This window comes from Artemia sp. Qi Xiang Cuo, chromosome 19 (genome assembly GCF_049724085.1).
Source record: "Artemia sp. Qi Xiang Cuo chromosome 19, ASM4972408v1, whole genome shotgun sequence".
NCBI classification, from domain to species: domain Eukaryota; kingdom Metazoa; phylum Arthropoda; class Branchiopoda; order Anostraca; family Artemiidae; genus Artemia; species Artemia sp. Qi Xiang Cuo.
The window spans coordinates 47,485,362-47,500,437 of record NC_142812.1 but is presented as its reverse complement, the minus strand read 5'-3'; the positions used below and the strand labels follow the sequence as shown (position 1 = coordinate 47,500,437).

The 15,076-nt window shown below is 35.4% G+C and overlaps 1 protein-coding gene and 1 pseudogene across 1 annotated transcript in view; both read right to left on the bottom strand.

Moving 5' to 3' along the window:
- LOC148940931 (uncharacterized) overlaps positions 1–15,076 on the bottom strand; it is a 131,874-nt gene that overhangs the window by 87,209 nt on the left and 29,589 nt on the right. The window lies entirely within an intron of this gene.
- On the bottom strand, positions 4,434–4,549 carry LOC148940932 (U5 spliceosomal RNA; annotated as a pseudogene).

The window sequence follows — 15,076 nt, the reverse complement described above, 5'->3', positions numbered from 1 at the left end:
GATTTGGTCTGGAGGGGGCGTTCCCCCTGCCCCATAGCAAATTGTGGCCCTGGAGTACCTCCTTCATGATCAAGGCAGCTCAAAAGCCAAATAAGTATGATTTGATAAATTCAAATCTCGTGAAACATTTTCACATTAACAAATCAAGGTTCTAGATTATTTTTTTTAGACAGTAAAAACATGCTTTATTTCTGATAAAAATGTCCTAATGGCATGAGAGAGAGCATATTTATCTTTTCGAAAATAAATAATATAAAATTCATATGAGTATTTTTTTAACAGGATTTGAAACTAATCAGATATAAAATGACTATTTACCAGAAATTTTTGAAAATTTTCGAAAAACGTGAAACGAAAAATATATTCTTTGTTTTAATGACTCAGTATATCAAAAATTTATAATTATCAGAAAACTCTAAATTACAGAAAACAAGTCCTTTTTCAATAGAATACAACGAAAAGATTTTATCTATCATGGTAAAAGTGTACAGATCCCGTAGACCTCCCCTCCGCCAAACAAACGCTAAATTAACAATTTTATTTAAGGTTTGTTTTATATTTTTCATGGGCAATGTGTAAGTGTGACAATTTCAATGTCGTACCAGCATCCTTTCGTAAGTTCTCGCCGGGTGTTCACAACCGACAGCATAATATTTATCTTGTGTAGTTTAAAATCCCCGCCACCCCCCCCCCCCCCAAAAAAAAACCCTGATGTTCGATATTAACTTCTAAATTTAATTTTAAATTTTTATATTAAAATTTTGTTTAACGTTATATGTTGGCATAGCCACGAACATCTTGATGTAGAAAAAAAATCTTCAAAAAACATAAGATTGCATCGATTTGTAATATCAGCAACAAATTTTATTTTAAAGGATTTTATCTTTGTTGTAAAAAAAAAAAAAAAAAAAAATATTCAAGCCTCGATACGATTTATCCGGCATTGTTTTCACCTGTTTGCATAACCAACTGCGCTAGGTGGCCTTGAATTAAATTTTGCATGATTTGGTAATTAGTAAGCTACATTAACCTTGTTGATTTTAAAGTTTTATGTACCAAAGGAGTTGCAACATTTAGGTGATTATTTTTGCTTACTGTTCGTCACGGTTTAACACTATCCTGTGAAATTTGTTGAATACAAGCAATGATTTGGGACAATCCAAATAAAAAAGGATTGTCCCAAATATAGGGGAAACGTAACAAGGGAAAGATAGGACACGGTACAGTACCTATATATCGTGGTGCATTTGTTAAGAAATACTATTACAAAAGTCCTACACGTGCCAAATAATGTTATTTATTTAATAAAGATTTCTGTTATTTATAAAATAACAATTTCTGGCAGTTTTATTTCACATATTCATTTTCATTGGTTAAGAAAAGAATATTTTAGATCTTTTCTATTTCTCTCTATAAGAATTCAAATTTTGGCTTTCTATTTATATGTTTGACAAATGTTGCAAAAATGTTTGGTACTCTTGCATTGTGCAGGCCTCTCGGGGTAACTACTATAGAGTGGGTAGTGATAAAACCCATTTTCGACGTGTTACCCGCTATAGACTATACAATGATAGCGTGGTTTTCGTTGCGTATACTATATTAGACTGTGTTTTTTAGGGGTTTAGGGGGGGGGGGAAGGTACTTAGGTTAGGTTAGGTGACGTATTTAATATATGCTATGCTTTACCCAATCTCCCCCCTAATGTGCAAATATATAGCCAAAATTTGTTCCTAAACTATTATATATTCATCCTATTTTATTTTATTTCATTAGCATTAACCAAACTTGACTTTTTAGAAAGGCCCGCATAATGCAAGAGTACCCAATTTTTTAACAAAAGTTGTACTATAATGCTATCGATTGATGGGTAGGGGGAGAAATATTCAAATATAAGTAATTTGAAAATTTGCATAATCTTTTGGTTTCTATAGGGTTGAAAAGATTCCAGCTCCTATCATGTTACAACCTTGAGTATAGACAAATAGTACGCAACTATTACACTCGACATACCCTGAAAGTTTCAACTTAACTTCCTTAACTTTTCCATAAATAGCACATATACACACTTTTGACAACCTTGGATGCAAATTGTGAATTTCGATTTAGTTCAATTTCCAACTTAAAAGCCATTTATGCTGATATTTCCTACTTGGCAATAGTGCAAGTTATGGTGTGATGTTATTAAATTTGCTCAGAAACATAAACACAAAAACTGGATTCAAAATGAGCCGAGCAAATATTGCAAGAAAAATGTCCCTTCTTCCCCAACGACACCACTGGTGACGATCAATGGTGTCAATTCACGAAAATTATAGGGGCTAGGTAATATCTAATCCTCCCCCAATATTGTTGTCTGATACGTCAAGACTAAACATAAGGCATTTAAACAAATTTTCGATGAGCTTTTTTTACCATTTTATACACCCCTCCTCCAAAGAGAAAGTTTGGACAAGGCTCTATTGATGGAAAGAGTCTTCCTTATAATCCAGAGAGGGAAAGTTCGCTGTTTGTCCAATTTCTTGAACAAAATACAAAAAAAAACCAAGCCCCTTTTCAATAATAATCCACAAAAAGACTTTCTTGAATCTGGAAGGGGGACTGAGAATAAAATCTTGCAGAAAAATACCCTCCCCCCCATTGAAGCTGCTGGTATTCATTCATGCTACTTGGTAATAATACAACTTATATTGTGGCATTATTAAATTTGCTCCAAAGATGGAAACAAAAGCTGAATTTTTAATCACCCGAGCAAAATACACAGAAATAATGCAGCAAGACTTCATCAGGTAAATGATTACTTACTTTATTTTTACTAGTATTTATCCTCTTTGTTTGTCATTTACTAGTTTAATTTTATAATTCCATCTTGTTACAAACAATGTAGCCAGAACACTGAATTGAAAAATAGATGGCCTTCAAGTAAAATGCCAGTTTTATAGTAGAATTTGAGTATAAACCACAGTTTATATAATTATCCAGTAGGTTTACCGCAGATGATTTCTGCCTCTTCTTTATCGGTGCGAACAAAAAGCTCCTCCCACTTAGTTGTGCAATTATTGTCCACTTATTGGTTGAGCCGGCCAAGTGGTTTTGTCAGTACTTGTTCCTTGTTCAGTATTCTTTGTCTACCCGTGAAAAGATCTAATGCCACTTATGTTTATAGGTTCTCTGGAGCACTCGCACCTCGGTCCGGGTTCTTATAATGGGGGGAGATAGGGAAAGATCATACTGCTAATTATAAAAACTGTGGTATAAACTTACTAACGAACCCTAAGCTTTGAACCGTAGAAAAGCAAAAGAAAATGAAACAAAAGCCCTATAAGATAGACTCGAGCTAGAAAGACATAGTAGAAACAAAGAAGTACGAGGGAAGTTGCATTCCAAGATGGTTGGTAGTATCTTTTGATTTTTCAAGTGCAGAAGATCAATGTCTTATGGAGTAATATTCTGTATGGACTTGTACTAGTTTTGTTCAGAGTTCTTGAGCCATGCTTTTCTCTTGACTTTTTAGCCTCAATTAATTAAAGGTTACTGGTGCATTATGCGGGCATTGCTATATAAATAATAAAGTAAAGAATCCATAAAACCAGTCAAACTGTTTTTTCATGAGAAGACAATGGGGGAATTGCTAGATAAATTGATGCCAAAGCGTGATTTCTCAATATTTAAACGATTGTTTTTTGGGGGGGTTTAGGAGGGAGAAAGGTACCTAGGTTAGGTTACGCATTTAATGTATGCTATGCTTTACCCCCCACACTCCCTAATGTGCAAAAATATAGCCCAAATTTGTTTCTAAGCTATTATATACTCATCACATTTTATTTCTTTTCATTTATCCTATTTCGTTCTAGAAAAATCTCCTAAACAGGAATGGAAATGCTGTTACTACAAAGAAGGACTGAGAGTCCTAAGAGAACGGGGACTCGAGAGCGCCTGAGCGCCTAGAACTTTGTTCGTTATAACACCGAGCCAAGAGTGCCTTGGAGCATTCCTTACCCACTTAAAATTAGCTTCCCCGGATGTAATCTGTAAAAGATAACAACAAATACTTAGCCGGTTACTTGTCAACTGAAAAGCTGCATGCAACTAGGCGAATAACAACACTAATCATGTCTACTTTAGTATAAACATAGCTTATTCAGAAACTCCTGGAAGATGTGCCACATTTCACATTTACTGTCCCTTTTTGCTATCTGCCCGTAATTTTACAATTTTTTTTTCATTTTTGAAAAGATTGAATTTTTGTTCATGTATGACTTCAATTATCCTCCATTTTTCCAAGATTACTTGTCTGACCACTAATCAAGACCGTTTCCTCAAGTAGTAGTCCTACTGACCTCTCATGTCATTTACGTCTCGTCAAACGCTAAGGGTAAGTAATCGGGCTTGTCAGATAAGTGATCTTGGAATATTAGAACATGCAGCAAGAGTAGAGGCTAGTCTGCTCTTTGGCATTCAAAAATTTGTTAAGACTCTTTAAGTGCCCCTCCCCATGGTAATTTTTAGTAACAGGCGAAAGATTATGATTGCGGGGGGCAACACTGATTTTTGCCATGTTTTTTTTCGCTTTGTCAATCATTTAGTTTATTATAAACTTCCAGGTACCACTTCATAGTAAGATTCGGGGGTCGACTAGTGCTAAGATCCTCCCACACAAATAGGATAATTTGGTTGCGGAGGGGCAGCACTGATTTTTGCCATTTTTTCGCTTTGTCGATGATTTTTGTTTAATATAAACTTTCAAGTACCACTTCATTGTAAGATTCGAGGGTTGACTACGGCTGAGTTCCTCCCACACAAATTGGATTTAACACACTCAAATTTCTCTTAGAAGTAATAGGCATTTTCTTAACAGGAACAAATTGTTTCTACTAACCAAAACCTTTATTTTTCGTCAATGATAATAAGTTATCTGTTAGAAGTAACAAGTTTTCTGTCAATGATACCAAATTTTTTCATTATGATAACAATTTTTCTGAAAGAAGTAGCAAGATTACCTTAACACTCACAAATTTTCTCTTCGAAGTATCAACATTTTCCACCAAGAGTCTTATGACTCTTCCCCACAATGAATTCAGATGGTCTTAGGACTCCTCCCCCTTGCCATAAGTCTTTCTAACCTTGAGCAAAGATATAAAAGTTTGATGAAGTACTTCTCTGCTCAAATATTACATTAATAGCTTCCAGGATTGTAGGAATATATGACACACAATTTATAGGATTAAAAAAAGCATCTTGTGGTGTAACTTTTGAATGTGAATTTTCATTATTTTAAATGGAACCGAAATAAACTTACTGTTATCATTGGATAGTGAACTATGATATGTTTGAGTATGATAAAAGTTTATGGAGTACTACATTACGCCGGAAAAACAGACTGGTATTCTACGATAGAGTGATTACACCTATTGGGATGTAAGGTACGGGGGTCACCACTTATTGATGCGAAAATGGCGCAAAAAGGTTGCTTTGCCATTTACTCGAGGGCCCCTTGTCGGCCCAAATATTAGTGGGATTCTCACGCTTACTCCAATGGTTCCGTGTCTATCGGGTACGTCAATGCCCGATGCACAATATACCCTGCCTTAGGGTACTATAGCGTGATCAAATGGTCCCAGGGGCCACTTTAAGGCCAAGGATTACCGGTAATATTTCTAACTATCTCCTCGGACTCAACCTAGGCTAAAAAGTCGAAGATTATATAGTATAAAAAATCTTACTGTAATCAGTCACGCTACAAAAAGGAACTAACTCGCTCACTCTTCCAATTTTCCCCAGCCCACTCAGTCGGCCACGTGCCTGCGAAGGGGTGATGTGGTGGTGGTAAATTTTTCCAGCCAATCCGAGGGCTTACTAATTACTGGTCAAACATCCCCAACTGCACACTTAATGCCTCGTGGTCTCTGTAACCACCTACGCAATTAAAGAAGGACAGAAAAGGGCGCCACGAAAATTAAAAGTAAATTAATAATTATTACTAGGGGAAGGAAAATAATTGAGGGGCCAAAAGAAAATAATCTGGGAAAGACATTTATCTGAACAAACTGGGATCAAGAGTTCCAAAACCTCCCTCCTAAGATAAATGGCCGCTACTCTGGTGGATTGGCTGGAAACTCAGACGTAAAATAAATAACATTAAACTCAAAATCACCAAACTTGTATCTTCTCTTCTTTCTTCCACAAATGCCTGTACTTTCACCGCTTGGCTCAGGATTCATCGTCATCCCTACGTCTCTACCGTAGAACCACCTTGGTCTAGATCATATAGCATCCGCATTTGGTTTTGAAAATTGAAGTTCCCAAGATTCGCAGAAAATGATCGTGCACAGCACAGTCAAAAATACAAATTGTCTCGCTCTCACGAATTTACATTTGAGACGAGCAGAGAATCAGTTCCTGTCACTTTCGATGGTGCCAGCCATCATGAAAAATTTTTGGATGCACTAGCCTCTTAATTTCCATCTGTGGAAACAACCCCACATCTCAATAAAAAAGTAAATTGCCCCTTGGCATAACTTCAAACAATCCAAGGCCGAAAATACAAAGGCCTCTGAAAACGATAGGGGTACAGGGAAATAAAGTAAACTTTGAGCGAACCATGAATCTCTTTTTTCTGGGTCCCATCCCCAAAAATAATCGAATGAATAATGCTCGGCGATGAGGGATGAAAATAATATTGAAGACTGGAAAGACAAGGCCTCCGTAAAGGGATCAAAACTTGTCCACCAGTTGTGCATTGAGGAAAAGGGCAATCTTTCACATCTTCCCGCAGGGGATCTTCCCCAAGGGATTTCTCCCCATCATAAAGGAACAAACCCTCTTTTGAGTTGATAAGACCAATATCAGATTTCTTCCCAAATTTAAATAATTTCTTAGACCACACTGCTTTTCCATTAAAAACAAAAAAAATTTTAAACAAGAAAAACGGGTTTTAATTTTCTATAAAGCAGTGAAATACAAAACAATTAATTATGCACAAAAGCTCCGAATATTTCGGCCCCACATCTGGGAGCCTTTCTCAACGGAAAAAAATAAAATAAAATAAATAAATAAAATAAAAAAAACTTAACTTACATCACAATAAAACATACTAAACACATAAAGAGACAGAAAAAAAAACAAAAAAAAACAAAATAAAAAATATAAATAAATAAGAAACAAAACTCACATATTAAATAAACACTTCCATTCACTGAATGTCTATAATGATTCAACTCGCCTCCTCCCAGTATATAAATGGAAATATATTAAATAAACACTTCCATTCACTGAATGTCTATAATGATTCAACTCGCCTCCTCCCAGTATATAAATGGAAATCTATGAAAAATGAAGAATATATTTATACTTAGACCAAAACAATAAAAGGTCAACTAACCCCCCGGCCCATAACCCCTAATTAAATTTCACAAGTTCATCAACCAATTTATGAATTATAAATTGAATGGATTCGTTTGGTTGCAAGCTTAGCTGCAGTTTGTTTACTTTTCTCATCATTTAACCCATTCTGACCTTTGTTCGCAAGGTCATCTTTCGTTTCAGAAATATTATTAAAAGCAGTACTGGTTGAATATCTTGCCTGCATTTTAATTAAACTATTATAAATTGAATTGATCCTAAATTCTCCTTCATCTCTATTGATACTAGTACCCCCATATATTATCTTTTTTATTTCTATAATTTTCCTGAAGCTTTGTAAAAGTCCTACAGACGTATCTACTATTTTTGTTTGATCAAATAAAATACTGTGATGAGGAAAATTATAAACATGTTCTGTAACAGCTGATTCAAACGTTTCTGGTGTTTTGTTTTGTTTTACAGCGTAATCTATTGCATTCTTGTGTTGTTGTAGCCTATTTTCTAATGTTTGTTGCGTTCTTTCCACATAAAATTTACCACAAGAACATGGACTTTTGTATACTCCTTTTTGCAAATTTTTCGGTACCTTGTCTTTCCCTTTATTTAACAACGAGCTTATATTATGTCCTGATTTAAATGCTGTGTTTATACTATGTTTTTTTTAATTCTCTTCTTAATTTTTGTGATAAAATTGGTATAAAAGGCAAAGTTATGTAATTTGTTTCTTGATTTGACCCATTTTCTTCTAATATTTTTGGTTCCGTCAACTTTTTTTTCCTTTTTTCAATTATTTGAGAAATCAAATTTTCCGGATAGCCAATACCTATTAGAATATACTTAATAAAAATTAGTTCATTTCTTATGTATCCTGGTGATGCTAATTTTAATACCCTATCAACTAAAGAAATAACCACACCACTGTTGACCTGGATCGGATGATTTGATGCGAAAGACAAATAAAATTTTATCACAAAAATTAAGAAGAGAATTAAAAAAACATAATATAAACACAGCATTTAAATCAGGACATAATATAAGCTCGTTGTTAAATAAAGGGAAAGACAAGGTAACGAGAAATTTGCAAAAGGGAGTATACAAACTTCCATGTTCTTGTGGTAAATTTTATGTGGGAAGAACGCAACAAACTTTAGAAAATAGGCTACAACAACACAAGAATGTAATAGATTGCACTCTAAAACAAAACAAAACACCAGAAACGTTTGAATCAGCTGGTACAGAACATCTTTATAATTTTCCTCGTCATAGTATTTTAGTTGATCAAACAAAAATAGTAGATACGTCTGTAGGACTTTTACAAAGCTTCAGGGAAATTATAGAAATAAAAAAGATAATATATGGGGGTACTAGTATCAATAAAGATGAAGGGGAAGTGAGGATCAATTCAATTTATAATAGTTTAATTAAAATGCAGGCAAGATATTCAACCAGTACTGATTTTAATAATATTTCTGAAACGAAAGATGACCTTGCGAACAAAGTTCATAATGGGTTAAATGATGAGAAAAGTAAGCGAACTTCAGCTAAGCTTGCAACCAAACAAATCCATTAAATTTATAATTCATAAATTGTTTGAGGAACTTGTGAAATTTAATTAGGGGTTATGGGCCGGGGGGTTAGTTGACCTTTTCTTGTTTTGATCTAAGTATAAATATATTCTTCATTTTTGATAGATTTCCATTTATATACTGGGAGGAGGCGAGTTGAATCATTATAGACATTCAGTGAATGGAAGTGTTTATGTAATATATTTCCAAATATACTGGGAGGAGGCGAGTTGAATCATTATAGACATTCAGTGCATGGAAGTGTTTATTTAATATGTGAGTTTTGTTTCTTATTTATTTATATTTTTTCTTTTGTTTTTTTTTGTTTGTTTTTTCTTTCTCTTTATGTGTTTAGTATGTTTTATTGTGATGTAAGTTAATTTTTTTTTTATTTATTTTATTTTATTTTTTTTCCGTTGAGAAAGGCTCCCGGATGTGGGGCCGAAATATTCGGAGCTTTTGTGCATAATTAATTGTTTTGTATTTCACTGCTTTATAGAAAATTAAAACCCGTTTTTCTTGTTTAAAATTTTTTTGCTTCCCAAATTTCTTCGATCCAACCCAAAATTCAGTACCTTTCAATCTTTCCGTAACCCGTTATTGACAAGTCAATTCTCTGTCATGATTATCTGTAGTTTCTCTTAATATGTAGTGGGTCTTCTCCTCCCTCCTAAGTTTTTTGGTCTTATTGTAATTTCGTAATTGTCCCAGTGGCTCTTGGACCTATTTGTCCCCCCTATTATTTATGTTATCAAGGCACAGCCCATTCAAAATTTTTTTATTTTTCGCCACTGCAGGCTGAATCTCAAAATTATTCCTCTTTTGTACACTTCTCTTTTCATCTCTACTTTTCTCAATTTTGTCATTCGCGCAAAATAATAAATCATCGTTAAATCTGAATTGGACTCTAGTTTCCATCTTTGACTGCCTTTCTTTATTGTAGTTCCGCTTAATATCTTTCTTCTCTCTTTTAGTCTTCTTTATTCTTACTGCAGCAACAAATATTTCATCATCAAATGGGAATTGAACTCTGACATTTGGTTTTTCATATTGTACTAAAATTTCTCGATTTTTACGAGGAAAAGCGCGTACAATAAATTTCTTCTCCTTATTCTCTGGTACAATCAGTGCTTCATTCTGGCCTGTACTTGTTCGGGTCTCATATTCATTCAAAGTGTTTTCAAGTTTTCCATTTTCTGGAAATTCTCCCGAAAAATCATTCTCGCGCGTTTTATTTTCAATATTTTGTGGTCTTTTTACTTCCACATTCCATTTTTGTGGATTATCAACTTTTTGAACAAGTGTATCAAGTATTTGTTTTTTCGACAGGGTGGCACAGCCTCCCCATTTGTTTTATGGGCCGGTCCACCTTCCCCCTTAGGCAATAAAGTATTATGTTTTCCTGTAAAAGTGTTTAATGTCTGGTAATTTTCAGTTTCTCGCGATTGATTCTTAGACAAATTATTATGGCTGTGTGACAGCCTAGAATTTAGTTGTGATAGAATCTCACTTTCTGGGACTCCCCAGTGGGCATCAATTAGGCCTATCATGGTTCTTTTAAACTCTTGGTGATATCTTTCTTCTTTCTCTCTAGCTATTTTATCATTCTCCTTTTTTTGTTCTCTGGCTATTCTATCAGCCTCTTCCTTCCATTCTCTCGCTAATCTCTCCTTCTCCATGAAATTTAATAGTTGTTTTGTCATATCTATTTGAGTGTTCTTTTAGCGAGCTCCTGCTGGATCTCAAGTCAATACTGCTCCTTCTACTCGGACTACTTTGATTCCGTCTGTCATTATTTCTTCTTAATTCATTTTCTGAATCTGTTCGTTCTCTATCCGTATTGTCCCTTTCTTTATAGGCTACTCTAGCCCTTTCGTCCTGTTTTCTATTCTTTCTAATTTCATCATTCTCAGCCTGCATTTTTTCCTTATATTCTTGGTGCTCTCTCTCAAAGGCCTCCATATTGGCCTTTATTTCTATTTGCCTACTTTTTCTATGGGCTTCACTCGCCCTTCTCGGTCTAGAGTTAATCTTATCTCTGTCCGACATTATTCCAAAATTCCATATGTCATAATTTCTTCTTAATTCATTTTCTGAATTCATTTGTTCCATATCTGTACCATCTCTATCCCGTAACTCTCCTTCATTTGGCACAGCCTCTGAGGGGTGAGTTCGTTTTGTTTTTTCATATATTATTTTTTCCTTGTTTATTTCGTACCCCCTCATTTTACCGCGTATACTTCTTTCTGATTATATTATCTCTTAATTAATTGGTCAATCGTGGTAAACTCAAAAACTGCCACGCGAAAATTATGGTACGCAATTAATATTGTCAATTATCAGCTCCGTGTAATGAGATTAAACAATTTTTCAAATAACCGGAATATCTAGACTTCATTAGTGATTAACAACTTCTTTCACAACAAGCAGTTTTACGCGAGTGAAATATATCTCCGAAACACAAAATAACAGGGGTTGGACGAGAAGCAAACTGAATAACCGCGTGAATATTCTACTAGTGAATTAGCCGGACAAAAACTCAAACAGAGGAACTACTCTGTAAAAAAAAATTACGTATCCTCCCTGGATAATCGTATTCCAAATATAATCTCCTCCTGGGCAGACTACTCAATAGGAGAGGTGCCTCTCACCTTCCTGGTCCAATGTGTGCACAAACTGACAAATTCTCCTAATTTGCCGTCCTCAATACTCTTATAACCTTCGTCACTGAAGATTACATCTAAGTCCGCCAATTCACTCAAATAATAACCCATCTTTCAACGTTTTCTTATCTGGGCTTAAACCCTGTGATACTTTTAAATACGGATATTCCCCCACTGTAAACTCAACTCATTAATTTAACGTTATTTTTTTATATTTGTCTAACAAGGCACACAGCCCATTATAGACCTTCATAATTCTATTAATTGATTGCGTATTTTTGTCTTTTTATATGTTACCACAATAGGCTACTTTCTAGGCCAAATTAACCCGTCTCTTCGAAAACGCAAAATTCTTTTGCTATCAGTGCTGTTGATAGCTCCTTTTCTTGCTGCCACCACTTATTGGGTTGATTTATACCACTGGCACCACTTATTAGGAGGTAAGGTACGGGGGTTACCACTTATTGGTGCAAAAAATGGAGCAAAACGGTTGCTATGCCACTTACTAGAAGGGGAGAATCCCTTGTCGGCCCAAATGTTAGTGGGATTCCCGCGCTTACTCCAACGGTTCCGTGTCCATCGGGTACGTCAATGCCCGATTTACAATATATCCTGCCTTAGGGTACTATAGCGTGATCAAATGGTCCCAGGGGCCACTTGAAGGCCAAGGGTTACCGGTAATATTTCTAACTATCTCCTTGGACTCAACCTAGGCTAAAAAGTCAAAGATTATATAGTATAAAAATCTTACTGTAATCAGTCACGCTACAAAAAGGAACTAACTCGCTCACTCTTCGAATTTTCCCCAGCCTGCTCAGACGGCGGCGTGCCTGCGAAGGGGTGATGGGGTGGTGATGAATTTTTCCAGCCAATCTGAAGGCTTACTAATTATTTGTCAAACATCCCCAACTGCGCACTTAATTCCTCGTGGTCTGTGTAACCAACTACGCAATTACAGAAGGACAGAAAATGGTACCACCAAAATTATAGTAAAATTAATAATTATTACTAGGGGAAGGAAAATAATTGAGGGGCCAAAAGAAAAGAATCTGGGAAGGAAATTTATCTGAACAAACTGGGATCAAGGGTTCCAACATTGGCACTTTGAATTTTTCCAAGAAAGCCCGAGGTCAGAAAATAGGATCTGTATTTGGACATTTAGGGGTCTTTGTTAAATACTTTGATTATATGACAGGTGTTCATGGTGCCAAGTCTAGTAGAACACTGCCTTTGGGAGTGACTTCCCAAAAGGTTTCACAGTCATTTCGTGAGATTAGCGCACTATTATCAGCTCAAAAGTTGTCAAATTCAAATTCTAAAAGAAAACTCCACGTACGTAACATTGTTGTATCCTGGACGCCAGACATATCTCAAACAATGAAGGCACTTGTGTTAGCAAACATTTCGTCGATTATACAATTTTCAATTAATTATGAACCATGTTCTAGTGTTTGCATGGTCAACTCTTACAATGTCCTGTAGGATTTATAAAAGGATAGAATGTAGAGTGGGATTCCATTTACTTTGCAAACACGATATGAAAGCCCAAAGAGTTCAATTGGATGTACAGTCTATAAACCTATTGGACTAATGCTTTTTGCTAATGCTATTGATCATTTTGATAGAATTTCACAATTGGTAAGGGACAAATCGGTGAAGGCGCGTGAGCCTGTGGAAATATAACGCTGATGGTTAATTGTATGAGGAAAAAGTAGTTTAATATTCCGCTGGCTCTCCGGTTTTTTCACTGCAAAGGCAACAGAACTCATAACCTGTTGTTTGTGTACATGTGTAGTTACCGAGTTGAAGGAGAGATTTACATAACGTTTGACAAAAAGTTCTTTTCGGAAAGTGAAATTGAACGAAGAATGCGTCAACTTTAGGTCCCCTTTAATATCGAGGGGTAGCCATTGGAGTATATTGAATATTTCATGATATATTTTTTCGACTATATGTAATTCACTAGTTGTAGCATTTTTAAGTGCATCTGTACTGTCAGTATTAGTAATATATTCATATCCTTTGGAGCTGCCTCTCAACTCCCTGCATGATTCGGGCGTAATCAACATTATTTGCAAATAAGTTATACAATTTGAAAGATTTTTGCTTGTGATCGGCAGCATACCATTTACGTATACATTGATTTGACAAAATAGATGATGAAATACACAGTTATCCTAGGATCTTTAATCTACATGTATTGGTTATATATCGTTGTAGTTCCGAAAGTTCGTTTCTAAATCTATAAACATCAAAGACATATCCGTAAAGCAGTCTTCTTGAGAATAAATTTAACAGTGAATATTGTCAGAAAAGGGTTGATGAGGGTAGAATTGTTCAATGCTTCCATGTTTCACACTAAAATTAACATTTTCTGCATTGAATGGAATTAAAATCATAGCTACTGAAGGTTAGGAGTTCTTAAGCGATAAATATGACATCTCAGGAAAAGAAATCTAGTTTCGATCTAAAAATTCTCGTCCTGGGGCTTCTTCTTCTGCTGTTTACTGTACGTGTCGTCTTTTTCCTTCTTTTCTTTGACAGAGGGTGATGTTTATAGTTTCTGGCCTGAGTAGAGACTGATGAGTGGTGCGCTGTCTCTCGACCTGTTTAAACCTTTTCCATTCTGATGAGATTGCAATTGTCTTCCAAAGGTTCGTGCGCTGGACCTAAGATTTTCCGAAGCCCTTTATTTAAAATCCTTGCCAGAGCCCCAATCGTATAGAGTAGAGGATGCAAAATCTGTCACAGCCAGTACAATATATTTTTTAACCAGAGGTAGCGCATAGCAAAACAGCTTAGAAAACCAACTGCCAAGACCATAGCCAGACATCGACGAACGGCCCATATAATTGTCCATTCCATTGCCCAGTTGTTTTGGGCCAAGATTATTAACATAACAGTCAATATCAGGACAAATGAATACCACTTTTTTATTAGACCTCATGTTGTTAAATGGGTCGAAAATGGCATGTAATTACAGCCAAACCTTTTGATACTGTTCGGGAATCACGTAATTCAGTTGTTAGTGTTAACTGACAGAGTTCCAAATAGGAAGAGTCTACGGGGATACACTGAAGATGCTTTATACTGTAATGGTGAATATGTTCTTGATTGGTTTTTCGTTCAAGAACTCGTTGGAGAGTAACATTGCTATTGCCGACCCGGGATTTTTTAACAAATGAAGCGTAGAGATGTATACATGTGTCTGTGGAGAAGACAGGAGGATAGCCAGCAAAAATGACATCGTCGTTTTGAGCCGATTTACTATAGATCATATTGAGTTTAATGCCAAAAACAACAGTTACATTGTCATTGAAAATATTCTTTTAATTGGCAATAGGTGTATTAATGTATATCTTGCTCTCCTCCTTTGAATAGTTGAAATAAAAAGCCGCTTTTTTACGAGTAGAAATTCTTTTATTGGTAGAACTATATAGCTCATTCATACAGCTGAGTTCTTCGTAGAGTAATTCAATATATGGATAA